The sequence below is a fragment of the Pistacia vera genome, unplaced genomic scaffold (assembly GCF_008641045.1).
Source record: "Pistacia vera cultivar Batoury unplaced genomic scaffold, PisVer_v2 Contig434, whole genome shotgun sequence".
NCBI lineage: Eukaryota > Viridiplantae > Streptophyta > Magnoliopsida > Sapindales > Anacardiaceae > Pistacia > Pistacia vera.
Genome location: NW_022196262.1, coordinates 15,627 through 29,457, shown reverse-complemented (window position 1 = coordinate 29,457; position 13,831 = coordinate 15,627). Strand labels below are relative to the sequence as shown.

General features: G+C 37.0%; 1 pseudogene; it reads left to right on the top strand.

Moving 5' to 3' along the window:
- The first annotated feature begins 334 nt into the window (after positions 1–334).
- LOC116143914 lies at positions 335–8,911 on the top strand (annotated as a pseudogene).
- The last annotated feature ends 4,920 nt before the right edge of the window (positions 8,912–13,831 follow it).

Genomic DNA, 13,831 nt, shown 5'->3' with positions numbered 1-13,831 from the left:
GTTGTTTATTTATCAATAACTTAGGCAGAACTCAATATATTATGTCTAGTGGGAAATTTTTATTTTGATTAGATTTTATTTTACTAGTTGAAGAATCTTTTTTGGCAGGAACTTCATATTTAATTTCTCAAAATTGAAGCTTCCAAGAATTGAAGAGTCTCCCAGTAAGGACCAGACCCCTTGCTTTGCTTAACATGTGCACAATGTATAATACAAAATATGATTTGATGTTCAAATTTGAGCAAGTGGTTCGTGATAACTAGACATTTCAGTCAATCAATAATATTATATTCTCCTGCTGGGAAATTTCTGGCTCTTCACTTGACTGAAATCTTTAGTAAACTATTCAATGTCTTCCTTTTCATGACAGCATAAATTGTCCGATGATATACAAAAAGGAAAAAGATGGTGATAGAGATGTTACAGCGTTTGATATTTGCATTTCTTGGCACAGCAGCTCTTACAGTTCCAGTTCATGCCGAGGGTCAATCAGGTGATAATCTGATCTTTAAGCAGTGATTTATATTGTTAATCACTAACTTCGTATTAACATTTTCTGTTTCTCTATGCTGTTTCTCTCAGGTTTTATTAGCTTAGATTGTGGAATACCAAAAAATTCTGGCTATACTGATAAAATAACAGGATTAAATTATACTTCAGATGCAACCTTTGTAGAGACTGGTGTGAGCAATAGTATATCACCTGAATACAATAGAAGCAACATTGAACAACAATTCTTGAATGTTAGAAGCTTCCCTGAAGGAATAAAAAATTGCTACACTTTGAAACCTGAATGGGGCAGTACTAAGTTTCTGATTAGAGCTAGATTCATGTATGGAAATTATGATGGCCAAGGGAAATTACCAAGTTTTGATCTACTTCTTGAAGCTGATGTGTGGGATTCAGTGGAACTAGAAGATGCATCAACTATTGTTACCAAAGAGATCATCCATATTCCCCAGAAAAACCTTTTTCATGTCTGTCTTGTAAATGCAGGCTCTGGAACACCTTTCATTTCAGCATTAGAATTAAGGCCCTTGGTAAATTCCACTTATGAATCTGAATCAGGATCACTACTACTCTTTCTGCGGTGGGATGTTGGTTCAACAACCAATCAAACAGTCAGGTCAGTCAATTTACATCAAGAAGTACTTCAAATTTGGTAAGCTGATAAATCTTGGATACTAAAGTAAAACTGAACTATGTAGGTATGTAGATGATGTTTATGATCGCATATGGTCACCCAGCAGCCTCAATAATGTAGCAGCAATAAGTAGTCGGCTCACAGTTGAATCCATGGATGATTTCCTACCACCATCTACTGTCATGAGGACTGCTGCCATACCAGCAAAGGGTAGCAATTCCTTGCAGTTTGGTTGGAAGCCTAATGATCCCAAGTCCAAATATTATGCCTACTTCTACTTCGCTGAACTCCAAGTACAGCAAACCAACCAGACTAGAGAAATTACCATCTACTTGAATAGACACACCTGGTATGGACCTGATGTTTACCTATACTTGTCTGCAAGCACTATATACAGTGCAATACCCATACAGGGAGAAAAAATTGAGTTCTCAATCAACAAAACTGGGAATTCAGCACTACCGCCCATCCTCAATGCCGTTGAAATATATCAGGTTAAAGAATTCTCACAATTGCTGACAAACCAACAAGATGGTATGTTGTTCTGAGCAATCAATTTTTGGCTTTATCAGTTCTAGATAAGAAATTTCTACTTTTTTTATGGAAGGTTAGGTCAGGCACAATTTACTTCATTCTTACTTACTGGTGAATGTAAAATATTAGTTGATGCTATAATGAACATCAAATCAAAGTATGAAGTGAAAAGAAATTGGCATGGAGATCCATGTGCCCCTGAAGTGTACTCCTGGCAAGGTCTTAATTGCAGCTACAATGCTTATGATCCCCCTAGGATCATGTTTGTGTAAGTTTATACCTGTAACCAGCTTCCTAACTTCTTAATCTTGATCTACCTGCCCGAAATTATTAACAAAATTGGGACTGTAAGCAGGAACTTATCATCGAGTGGACTATCCGGGGAGATATCTCCTTACATATCCCATCTCACATCAATACAAGTTCTGTAAGTACCTCAATATCAAATAAACCTGTATATTTGCAATATATAAATGAAAAAACTCACCTGAACAGTTTTTAAATATCATTTCAGGGACTTATCAAACAATAACTTGATAGGACCCGTACCTGATTTTCTGTCCCAGCTATCATTCTTGAAAGTACTGTAAGTTCACTTAAACAGGATTGTGACCAATCGAGAAGGTTTCTTGGTTACAAAAACGAAAGATCATCTTTACTATTCTTTTGCAGAAACCTGAGAGGAAACAAACTGTTGAAGGTTGATACTTGGCTGGAAATGCAGCAGTTCAACTGATGTTCAAACATGTTTTTGGCGGTAAAACTGAAAGGCAATCTGCCAGGGGTCCATTTGTAATACTGCAAAGTTTTACTCATTTTGTAAATGCTTGATATGTATCCCAGATTATGTGGGATGTGTTACATAGTTGTTGGCTAGTTGGTATTAAGTCAGTAGCTTCAGATTAAATCAAGCTTTTATATGTCTGCATGTTTGGTGTAACAGTGTAAAATCTGCTTTATTAGTTGAAGTGTAAACTCAATTTTAACTTAAGAAAATTTAGGCACTTTTCTTCAATCGGATTATGCTCTTCATTCTTTTCTTAGTTATCTCCAGCACATAAACACTAACATGATATCAGAGATGAGTTGATTCCAACAAAAACTGAACTTTCCTTCCCAAAAACTCATCCAGCCCATCGGAAAACTGCCTTGCACCAGACCTGTTTTTCTTGATCAAATGACTACCCCAACAACTCTCTTCTACCTCCTGTGTTCAACGGTGAACAATACCTATTTGGTCAGTTAAAATGAAGGCTTACCTGAGGGGCCAAGGACTCTGGCAGTATAGTAGAGGAAGAGAGACAACCCCTCAGCTGGGACCAAATCCTACCCTCAATCAAATCCGAATGCATGAAGGAAGCATCAAGAGCTCCAAGAGCGTCACCATCACTCAAGCACACGACTTGTTTTTACAAGGATTATGGCATGCGAAACTGCTAAGGAATCATGGGATAAGTTGAGAGAAGAGTTATCATGGGAAGTGACACTACAAGGAACATGCAGGTTTTGAATTTGAGAAGGGAGTTCGAAACTTTAAGGATGCAAGAGACTGGAAGGTGAAAGAATATGTTGTGGTTAATGAACATTGTCAACAAATCAGACTACTTGGAGTGCAGATGCCAGATAGCAGGATTGTGGAAAAGGTGATGGTGAGCCTGCGGAAAGGTTTGAAGTTAAGATCTATCCTTGGAGGACTCAAGGACTGACTCAGATCACAATGACTGAGCGGTCCATGCTCTACAGGCACAAGAGCAAAGAAGGCTCCTAAAGCTTGAAGATGCAAATGAAGGAGCATGCGGCAACCTACAAGGGAAAACCTGTGCAAGGAATTACAGAAAGCAAGCTGGAGAAAAGAGAGGAAAAGAAAGGTCCAACAACCAATGGAACAAAACTGGTGGGATGCAAAATTTTCCAGCTTGTTCTCATTGCAAAAGGAAGGGACATGCAGAGTATAAATGCTGGTTCAGACCTGGTATAAGTGTAGGGCTTGCAACAGTTTGAGCATATTGAAAAAGTATGCAGAAACAACGGAGAGCAGCCCCCAACAGCAAGCTCAAACAATTGATGAACAACAGCCTGTGCGGAGACAGAGCAGCTGTTTTGGGCCTCATCCAACCTGGTCCAAACCTGTGATGATACATGGCTGATTGAAGTGGGGCACACATCACATGACAAATGATTTGAGTGCTTTGTAAACATGGATCACTCATCGGTCAAGGATTAAGTTGGATGGAGAATGTGTGGAAGAAGAGGCAAAGGAGATGTAGCAATCCAAACTCCAAAGGTACAAAACTAATCTCAAATGTACTTTATGCACCCAATATAAGTCAAGTCTTTGAGTGTGGGACAAATGCTGAAAGGAACTATGCACTGCATTTTAAAAACCAATCCTGCATTATTCAAGACAGTGAGGATAAGAGATTTTGAGAGTGAAAATGGTAGGGAAAAGCTTCCCAATATGTGGAAAGTTGCTCCAACACAGCATGCAATGTTAGAGAGGATGAAACCGAAATGTGGCACAAAAGATTAGGCCATGTACACTATAGAAACTTGACTGAATGCAGACAAAAAACTTAGTCCAGAATCTGCCTATTGTTGAGCAGCCAAGAGGGTGGTGCAAAGTGTGTCAAATAGGCAAAATGAGTAGGAAACCATTCCCAGTGAACCAAGCTTGGAGAGCCTCTGATAAACTTCAGCTTGTTCACTCGGATGTAGTGGGCATCGTATGCAACCTTATCACTTAATGGGAGCAAATACTTTGTATTGTTCATAGATGATTGGTCTAGGATAGGGTGGATTTACTTCCTAAAACAGAAAAGTGAGGTGGCTGGAACATTCAGGAAATTCAAACTTGAAGTAGAGAATTTGACTGAAAGATCAATCAAACCTTGAGAAGTGATAATGGCACTGAATACACCTCTCAAGAGTTTGAAAAAATTTGCACTGAAGCTAGAATAAGCATGAATATAGCAGCCCATACACTCCACAACAGATGGAGTTTGTGAAAGGAAAAACAGGACAATCATGGAAATGGCAAGGTGTTAATGGCTGAGAAAATCTTCCCAAACCATTTGTGCAGAAGCAGCAAACACAAGTGTCACTACTCAATAGGATTCCCACCAAAGCTTAAAAATTAAACACCTTTTGAAGCCTGGACTGGAACCAAACCAACAGTGGATGAACTGAAGATTTTTGGAAGTCTTGCTATGTCCTAGTGCCACCTGCTAAGGGACTAAGCTGGAGGATAAGGCTGTGACAGGAATTTTTATTGGCTACAGCAGCCAATCCAGGCCTACAGACTTTACATTCCTGATCAGAAAGTTGTAGTGTCCAGGTGTTAAGGTGATGAAGAGGAGTCTGGAACTGGGAAAAGGGTAGAGTGATGTAGATGCTCAACCTCAACTAAGTGAGGTTAACCTGAACAAATTGAAGAAGACTCAGGAGGAATCAGAAGAAGAAGTGGCTGTCAGGGGAACCAGAACACTTGCTGATGTGTATGACAGGTGCAACCTAGTCAAAGGAACCTTCAAGTTATTAGAGGTTGCACAATCAGAATCCTAGAGGAGTGCCATGAAGGAGGAGTTAGCCATGATTGAAAAAAACCAAACCTGGAAGCTGGTGGATAGATCAGAAACAGAAAAGTTATCCAAGTGAAGTGGATTTTCAGAAAAAAAACTGAATCCAAATGGGTCAGTTCTGAAGCATAAGGCCAGACTTGTGGTTAAGGGATTTGCTCAGCAATATGGAGTGGATTTTCTGGAGACATTTGCTCCGTTGCACGGCATGACACCATTAGCGCTGCTGCTGTGCAGTGGCTGCCCAATTCTCCTGGAAAGTTCACCAATTGGATGTAAAATCTGCCTTCTTGAATGGCTGGGGAATAAGGAGATATACATTGAACAACCTGAAGGATATGTGATCCAAGGACAAGAGGGAAGGTGTATATGTTGAGGAAGGCCTTGTATGGCCTAAACAGGCTCCGGCCTGGTACAGCAGGATTAATGACTACCTGCTGAATCTTTTTTATTAGGAGTCCAATGATACACCCTTTACATTAGAGAAGCTGAAGATAACTGATGATTATTTCTTATATGTAGATGATTCTAGTTATTGGAAGCAATCAAACTCAAGTGGATGAATTCAAGAAATCCATGCAAAGTGAGTTTGAAATGATTGATTTGGGAATGTCTATTTCCTTGGAATGGAGATTGATCAACATGTGGATGGGATTTGTGAATCAAAGAAGATATGCAAGTGAAGTGCTAAAGAAATTCTGCATGGAAAACTGCAAACCAGTAAATTGCCATTAGTTCAAATTTGAAGCTGTCAGCAAGGATGAAGATGGTGAGAAAGTTGATGAGGGTCTGAGTTTAATAGGGTGTTTGCTATATTTGACAGCAACTAGACAATTTAATGTATGCAACTAGTCTGCTATCCAGATCATGTGTAATCCAACTGAAACTCACTTCAAAACAGCAAAAGGGTGCTGAGGTATGTCAAAGGAAGCCCTGACTATGGAGTATGGTTCAAGAGATAGAGGACTTTGGTTTGATTGGCTATTCAGACAGTGATTGGGCTGGTTCAACAGATGATATGAGGAGCACCTCAGGTTTTGCATTCTTCCTGAATCATGAGCTATTTGCTGGCTTTCTAGGAAACAGGAAACTGTGGCTCAACACAGCTGAAGCAGAGTACATATCAGCTGCTGCAGCTGTGAATCAAGCTATTTGGTTAAGGAAATTCTTGATGACTTGAAGCTGAAACAGAACAAGGCTACTGCTATCATGTGTGACAACCAATCTGCAGTAGCTATGGCCAAGAATCCTGTGCAGCATGGATGAACAAAACACATAAAGATTAAGTTCCATGCCGTGAGAGAAGCTGAGCAAATGGTGAAGTAAATCTAATGCATTGAAGAGTGAACATCAAGTGGCTGACATCATGACCAAAGCTGTCTCCAAAGCCAAGTTTGAAGAATTCAGATTCAGACTTGGTGTTTCCAGCCAACCATCAAGGAGGAGTGTTGAAGGTTGATACTTGGCTGGAAATGCAGCAGTTCAACTGATTTCAAACTGTTTTGGCGGTAAAACTGAAAGGCAATCTGCCAGGGGTCATTTGATACTGCAAAGTTTTACTCATTTTGTAAATGCTTGATATGTATCCCAGATTATGTGGGATGTGTTACATAGTTGTTGCTAGTTGGTATTAGTCAGTAGCTTCGATTAAATCAAGCTTTTATATAGTCTGCATGTTTGGTGAAATAGTGTAAAATCTGCTTTATTAGTTGAAGTGTAAACTCATTTTAACTTAAGAAAATTTAAGCACTTTTCTTCAATCGGTTATGCTCTCATTCTTTCTTAGTTATCTCCAGCACATAAAAACTAACACAAACTCCAAGGTTCTGTCCCAGCTGGACTTATGGAAAAAAATAAGAAAATTTTCTTACACTAAGGTTTGCTTTTTGGAATCTCTAGTCAATATCATTAATATTATGAGTGTTTATAGCATTTCCTATTCAAACACAATTTGAGTACACAGACTATAGGACTATGATACTGGAAAATTTATTGTTTCAAGTCTTATCTTAATTGTAATTATCTTTATTGATTCTAGTGTTGAAGGAAATCCAGATCTCTGTCTTGATGTTTCATGCAAAGAAAAGACAAGTTTATGTTTCCAGTAGTAGCAGCAGTCGTTTCATTCTGTCTTTTTAGCTGCAATAGCCATTTTATGGTGCCTTATAAGGAGAAAAATGGTATGAACACTATAGAAATTCTAGTCTTAAAGCAATGTTAAATTTATGCTTATTAAACCTGTTACAAAAATTTCCAGTCAGGAGGAAGAAAGGGTCATTAAATGAAAAATCAAAGGTTCAAATACTCCGATTGGTGAAGATTACCAATAACTTTCAGACAGTTATCGGGAAAGGAGGATTTGGAACAGTTTACCATGGTTACTTAGATGACACTCAAGTAGCTGTGAAATACTCTCTGCATATCAGGTCAAGGGTATAAGCAGTTTCAAGCGAGGTATTTCAGTAACTTAAAGAAACTAAAATAGCTTTTTTTTTTTGTTTTTTTTGTGTTACAGGTTGAAATTCTTGTAAGAGTTCATCATAAGAACTTGACAACGCTTGTTGGATATTGCGACGAAGGCACAAACATGGGGTTGATCTACGAGTTCATGGCAAATGGAAACTTACAAGAGCATCTCTTGGGTATTTAGCATATTCAATTTGGATTTTATAAAAGTTTAAGCTGCTTTTATCGATCTTCGACAACTTTCTTATAGTATCAAATCAGATGGTAGGCTTATGCTCTTTTCCCTTTTATTGTGTACAGAAGAGGATGCAGATATCTTTAGTTGGGAAGGAAGAATTCAAATAGCAAGAGAGGCAGCACAAGGTAATGAAAGATATGATAATATGCTATATTTTAACTTTTCATGGTCAATTTCTACTTCTACTCATTTCTATTTAAAGTTTTAATTAAGTGAACTAATATGCAATGAATTTGAAATGTAGGATTGGAGTATCTCCATAGTGGTTGTAAGCCACCCATAGTCCACAGAGATGTGAAGTCTACAAACATCTTATTGAATGAAAAATTCCAGGCTAAATTATCTGATTTTGGTCTTTCCAGAACTTTTCCGGTTGAAGATGAAACTCATGTGTCTACTAACGTCGCTGGCACCCCTGGTTACCTTGACCCTGAGTAAGTAAATTGTTATAGTTATCATCCATCACTCCATAGCCATGATGTACTGGAAATTAACGTAGACAGAGTCTTGCACGTACTATATATCAAACAGATTAACGGAGAAAAGTGATGTTTACAGTTTTGGAGTAGACATCTTAGAGATAATCACAGGTAAACCTGTGATTGAGAGGACTAATGACAATGAAAGGACTCATATAAGTGACTGGGTGAAGTCCATGCTTGCAGAGGGGGATGTTAAAAATATTGTAGACCAAAGATTACAGGGAGATTTTGACATCAACTCTGCCTGGAAAGCTGTAGAAATAGCTGTGGCTTGTGTTTCGCCAACTTCTGCCAAAAGACCAACCATGAACCAGGTGGTGATGGAGTTGAACGAATCTTTAGAAATTGAGATAGCCCGTAAGAATGTGGGCCGAGAGGCAGAATCAAATGATTCTATTGTATCCATCAACTTAAATCTGGATACTGAGTTATCTCCCCAAATAAGGTAATACCTTCGTGAAATATATTCTACCTCTGAATATATGTAATGCCCAGTCATGTTCTGGATGTTAGGACTTTTTGTACTAAAAATTTGTGTCAACTTCAAGTGAAACAAAACAAAATCAATAATATTTCTGCTTTGATTAATATATTCTTTTTTTTTTTTTTCTGAAAAGAAGAATTGGTGTGTTAAACATACTTTTTTCTGTTATTTTCATTTTCTTTGAGTGTCAAGTAATAATTTCTTGATCATCAATCATCTTTGTTGGAAAATTAATTGTTTGGTAGACAATAAAGAATATGAACTAGAATGGTGCAGGTAATATTTTGCTATTCCACAAGCAGTTTCTCAGCTGATCGGTACAATTACACCGATTCAAACCGGTTAGTCAATTCAGAGGAAAAAAATAAGGGGTCAATGCTGCAAACATCATCAGACCAGAAATTTAAGCGCTGACGATATCTTCTAGACAATCTTCTTAGCTCAAGTTAATTTTAAAGATTGTGTATGCAATCTGTATGCCAATGGTTGAGCTCTTCTACAACCAGAATATGTGCAACTGTTGTAAACCTCTTGTAGCTTCTCTTCCAAAACATGGGGATTCTTCTCTTTTTCTCTTCTTTATTTGGGCATTCTTCCCCTCAAGTTTGTGACATCGGATCATTGAAAATCTTTGATTAGCCTCCATCTCTATAAACATGTGTTCTCTCTTTGATTTTTCTCTATATCTAAAAACCTATTTTGACCTCCATTTCACATCAAGTTAAAGCTGGATCATCCCGCTCTGGCCCCATTTTGTGTTGAACTAGTTTCTACTTGTAAATGAAAACACACAAGACAGTAGAGCTGAACTTTCTATTACAAAACAGAGATGATTGCAGGGGAAAACCGGGCCGCAAAAAAAAAAAAAAAAAAAAAAAAAAAAAAAAAAAAAAAATTCACAACTTCGCTTGTATTGTTAGATATGGGGTGGACTTTCATGATAAAGCTATGTAAAATATTATTTTGTTGGAAAGGTTTTAGTTCATTTATTTCGTGTTTGACCATTTCAGCTGAAGTCGTTAACTACTTATTTAATGAAGATTAGTTATTGTGAAATTAACCCACCTGCCGTTTTAAATTGACTCAAGGATTTTGACTTTGGCTTAGATAGACAATATTCTTGCAATAATAAATGACTTTCACAATTGATATGCTTAATGAACATCAAATTCTTTGCTAAATTTTGAAGAATTGGCAAAGCATGCATGTTCTGCACAATGGTGATGCTGGAAGAAATTGATGATGGTAATGTGATGCAGACATTTCAGTTAAATGAAGTTCACACTGTTATGTTAAATCAATAATGTTGACGAGGCTTCAGTTATAGAAATAGTCTCAACATATTCTCCATTTCATATACCTTTGAACAATTCAATTATAAACAATTTTCTCCTGGAAAAAATTCCCGAGAGCAGTTTTCATGCTTGTCAAATGTCAACATTATGAATGTTTACAGTCCCATACAGNCTGAATGGGTTACTTGTTTAATTTATTTCAAATGAGTTAAGAATAACTGAATTAAAACATACATAAAAATAAGTAAAGAACATGCTCATTTTTACATGGTTTGGCATCGAGCCTACATCCATGAGACCACGTCCAAAGGAAGCAAATTTACTATAAAATATTTATAAGTTCAAATACAAAGCAAGATAACCATAGTAGTAAAACACTCCATGTTTTCTACACAACGATTCAATCTTCTTTGGTTGAACTTCAAGTCATCACAGCAAGCTTCACGTGCACAACAACGTCATGTTGAAGAAGAGTTCCTCTCAAGGTTCAATAATGAAGACAGGACAATAGCTTACACTCAAGCTCTCGTCACAAGGGAAAAACAACATCCTAATATCTCACACAAGGATAAGTGATGAGGGTAATCTAAAGCCTACCAACGCATAGAAGAAACCTTAACAAAAACAAGAACCTTAGAGAATATTCAGAGAGGCAAAACAATGTAATCAGGTTTTTTATCAAACAAAAATAAAACAGGAGAATATAAAGGATCAACAGTTAAAAGATGGTCTTTCTTTTTGCACAAGACATTTTGGGACCACAGAGAAGAAAAATATTCCTTTTCTTACTCAGCAAATAAACAGGAGACAAGTGTAAGGAATAAGACAGAGAATCAATCAAGGAATAATTCTGTCCAGAAGAAAAACAAATACGTGAGGTGAAATTTGAAGAAAAAAATATGCCAGAAACGATGTGAAGTACACTCATAGGCAAAGGTGCTCACACTTGTGAAGGTGGTTACCTTTAGAAGTGTGTGCACAATGGATCATAAGATGACAAAAACACTAACAGTTAGTGATCCTTTTGTCTACTATAGCAGCTGTTATTCTTCTAATTGGAATATTTGTGATAATTTTATGCTATAGGAGAAAGCTCTTACTAAAAGGTAAGCTTTTCACAAGATATATGAGTTAAAATTTCATTTAAAACTAATTGATGATTGAATAAAAACTTATTATGATTCTCTTGGTTGACAGGGATGGAGGACTACACTAAAAAACCCAATGATAAAGTAAATAAAGCAGTAGCAGTGGGAGATCTTAATAACAATGTTCCAAATCTAATCGTGTATAGTTTAGTTGATATTAAAGGCACCTACCAACAGATTTTCGATAGAAAATAAGATTGGAGAGGGTGGATATGGCCCTGTTTAAAAGGTACCATACCTTATTAGGTTGTTCATCTTTTAAGAACAAGTTTCTTGCACTTAACTTTAATTTTTATAGTGTTCAGAGTTGGCTTATCTGATGTGTATTTTGACAGGGTATATTACCAAATGGACAGGAAATAGCAGCGAAGAAACTTGCAAAAACCTCCACTCAAGGTTTTGAGGAATTTAAGAATGAAGTTATGCTTACTAGAAAGCTCTAACCTGTAAATCTTGTCTGAGTTTTGGGTTTCTATATTGACAACGAAGAACAAGTACTTATGTATGAATACATGCTAAACAAAAGCTTAGACTTTTACCTTTTTTGTCATAATTTTATATATGCACAATTTTTTTTTTTTTTTTCATTCCTTTGAAATTTTTTCCTTCTGGGTTAGCCTTATAATTGGTACATATAGAGGTGGGCATTTGGGACTGGGCCCAAAAACCCGGTCCTTTTGGGACCAGGCCTAAGGAAGAGGGCTCGGGCCCTCCACTGGGACCTCCTCCAAGGCCCGGGCCTAGGCCCAAATTTTATTGGACTTTTTTAGTTTAGTTCCCTGCAAAATCACATAAAACCCCCTATCAATTTTAAAATAAACATAAATTATAAGGGTTAAATTGATATTTTACAATTTATACAAAAATAACAAAAATATTTATACTAACCGTGGCTGCTGCCAACGGTTTAATTTGTTTTTTAACCATTGGCTGCCAGCCACACGTTATAATTATATTAAACCTTTCTTTTTTCATCATTCACTATAATAACCTTAAAATCGTTCATTTTTCCACAACAATCAATCTCTAATTCTCTCAATCTCTAACTCTAATCTCCAATCAAATTCTCATTCATTTATATTATAATTTTTCATATAATTTATTTATATTATTCAATTTTTTCTATTTCTCAATATCACATATTTCTATTATTATTTTAATTTCTTTCATTTTAATTATTTATATTTATCATAAATTTATAAGATTCCCCAAATGAGTTTAACATTCCATCCACCAAGAAATGGAAGGGTTCAATCCATTTTCACCATTCCTCTAGAGGTAGCAGCTACAATTCCACAACCACATTCGATCGGGATGAGGTGTGCCAAACATATGCAAGCACGAGTCAATGGGCACGGGCATAGCCCAACCCCCCGACTATCAAGAGGGTCGTGTCCGATGTATGGCGACACTTCACCAAATCAAACGGCCCAAAGACAAATGGGGAGGGGAAGAATCGTGTGGGATATGTATTTTATGTGGAACCATTATTGGCGTTGAAAGGGGACTTCACAATGTGACAACACATGGAGAGAAGAAGCACCCCCAATAATGCAGTTGCCTGGACATCTTCACCGATCAGGTAGACAATTCAAACTCAACTTAATTTAATCCACAATCCTCAACTCTCTCAACATGGCATACAATGCACATGTTGCATGAGAGGAAGTAGCCAGATCTAGTTGCTACGGACTCTCCCATTTGTTTATCTGAAAATCTTTTATTTATTCATATGTTAAAACTGCATTTTGTCCATATACCCCTGTTAGTAGAAGTACAGGTAGAGGATATACTAACCCTTTATAACAAATAAATAATAAACTTAAAACGATTTCAAAATTTTGGAATATCTCTATGCACTTACATCAGACCTCTGGGCTTGTAGATCAAAAAAACCGATTTTTTACTGTCACAATACATTTCTTAGTATTAATATATGGGGTTTACAACAAAAATTGATACGTTTTAAACCATTATATGAAAAACATTAGTCTGAACTATTTATTTTACCAATTCTTGAAGTTTTGCAAGAATTTTATTAAGTGATAGAGTTGTTACGTGAACGCTTGATAATGCAGCTACTAGTACACCAGCACCACAATTCTTTTTATTTGAAAAGACATTGGATCCACCTGGTTGAAGGTAATTTTTTTAACCAGAGATGTGTGTTTCCACACCACATTTCATAGTTTAAAGTATGGTTTTAAAATGCTAATACCTCGAATGATGGCAAGTGAAAGTGGGCACGCGCTATCGGATCTATATAGCAATGTAGCTCAATAAAAGATCGGCAGGAGTATGTGCCAATAGTGTAAGCAAAAGGGAGCCAGCGTTCGACCCTCAGTGAAGTTACTACTGGGACACCTACCGTTGGGCAACACAACCTACTTGTGTCGAAAAAAAGCTTTGCCAACATGCGAAAACAATTAAGATTTCGTTCAACCCAGAGTCATATCTAGAGCGAG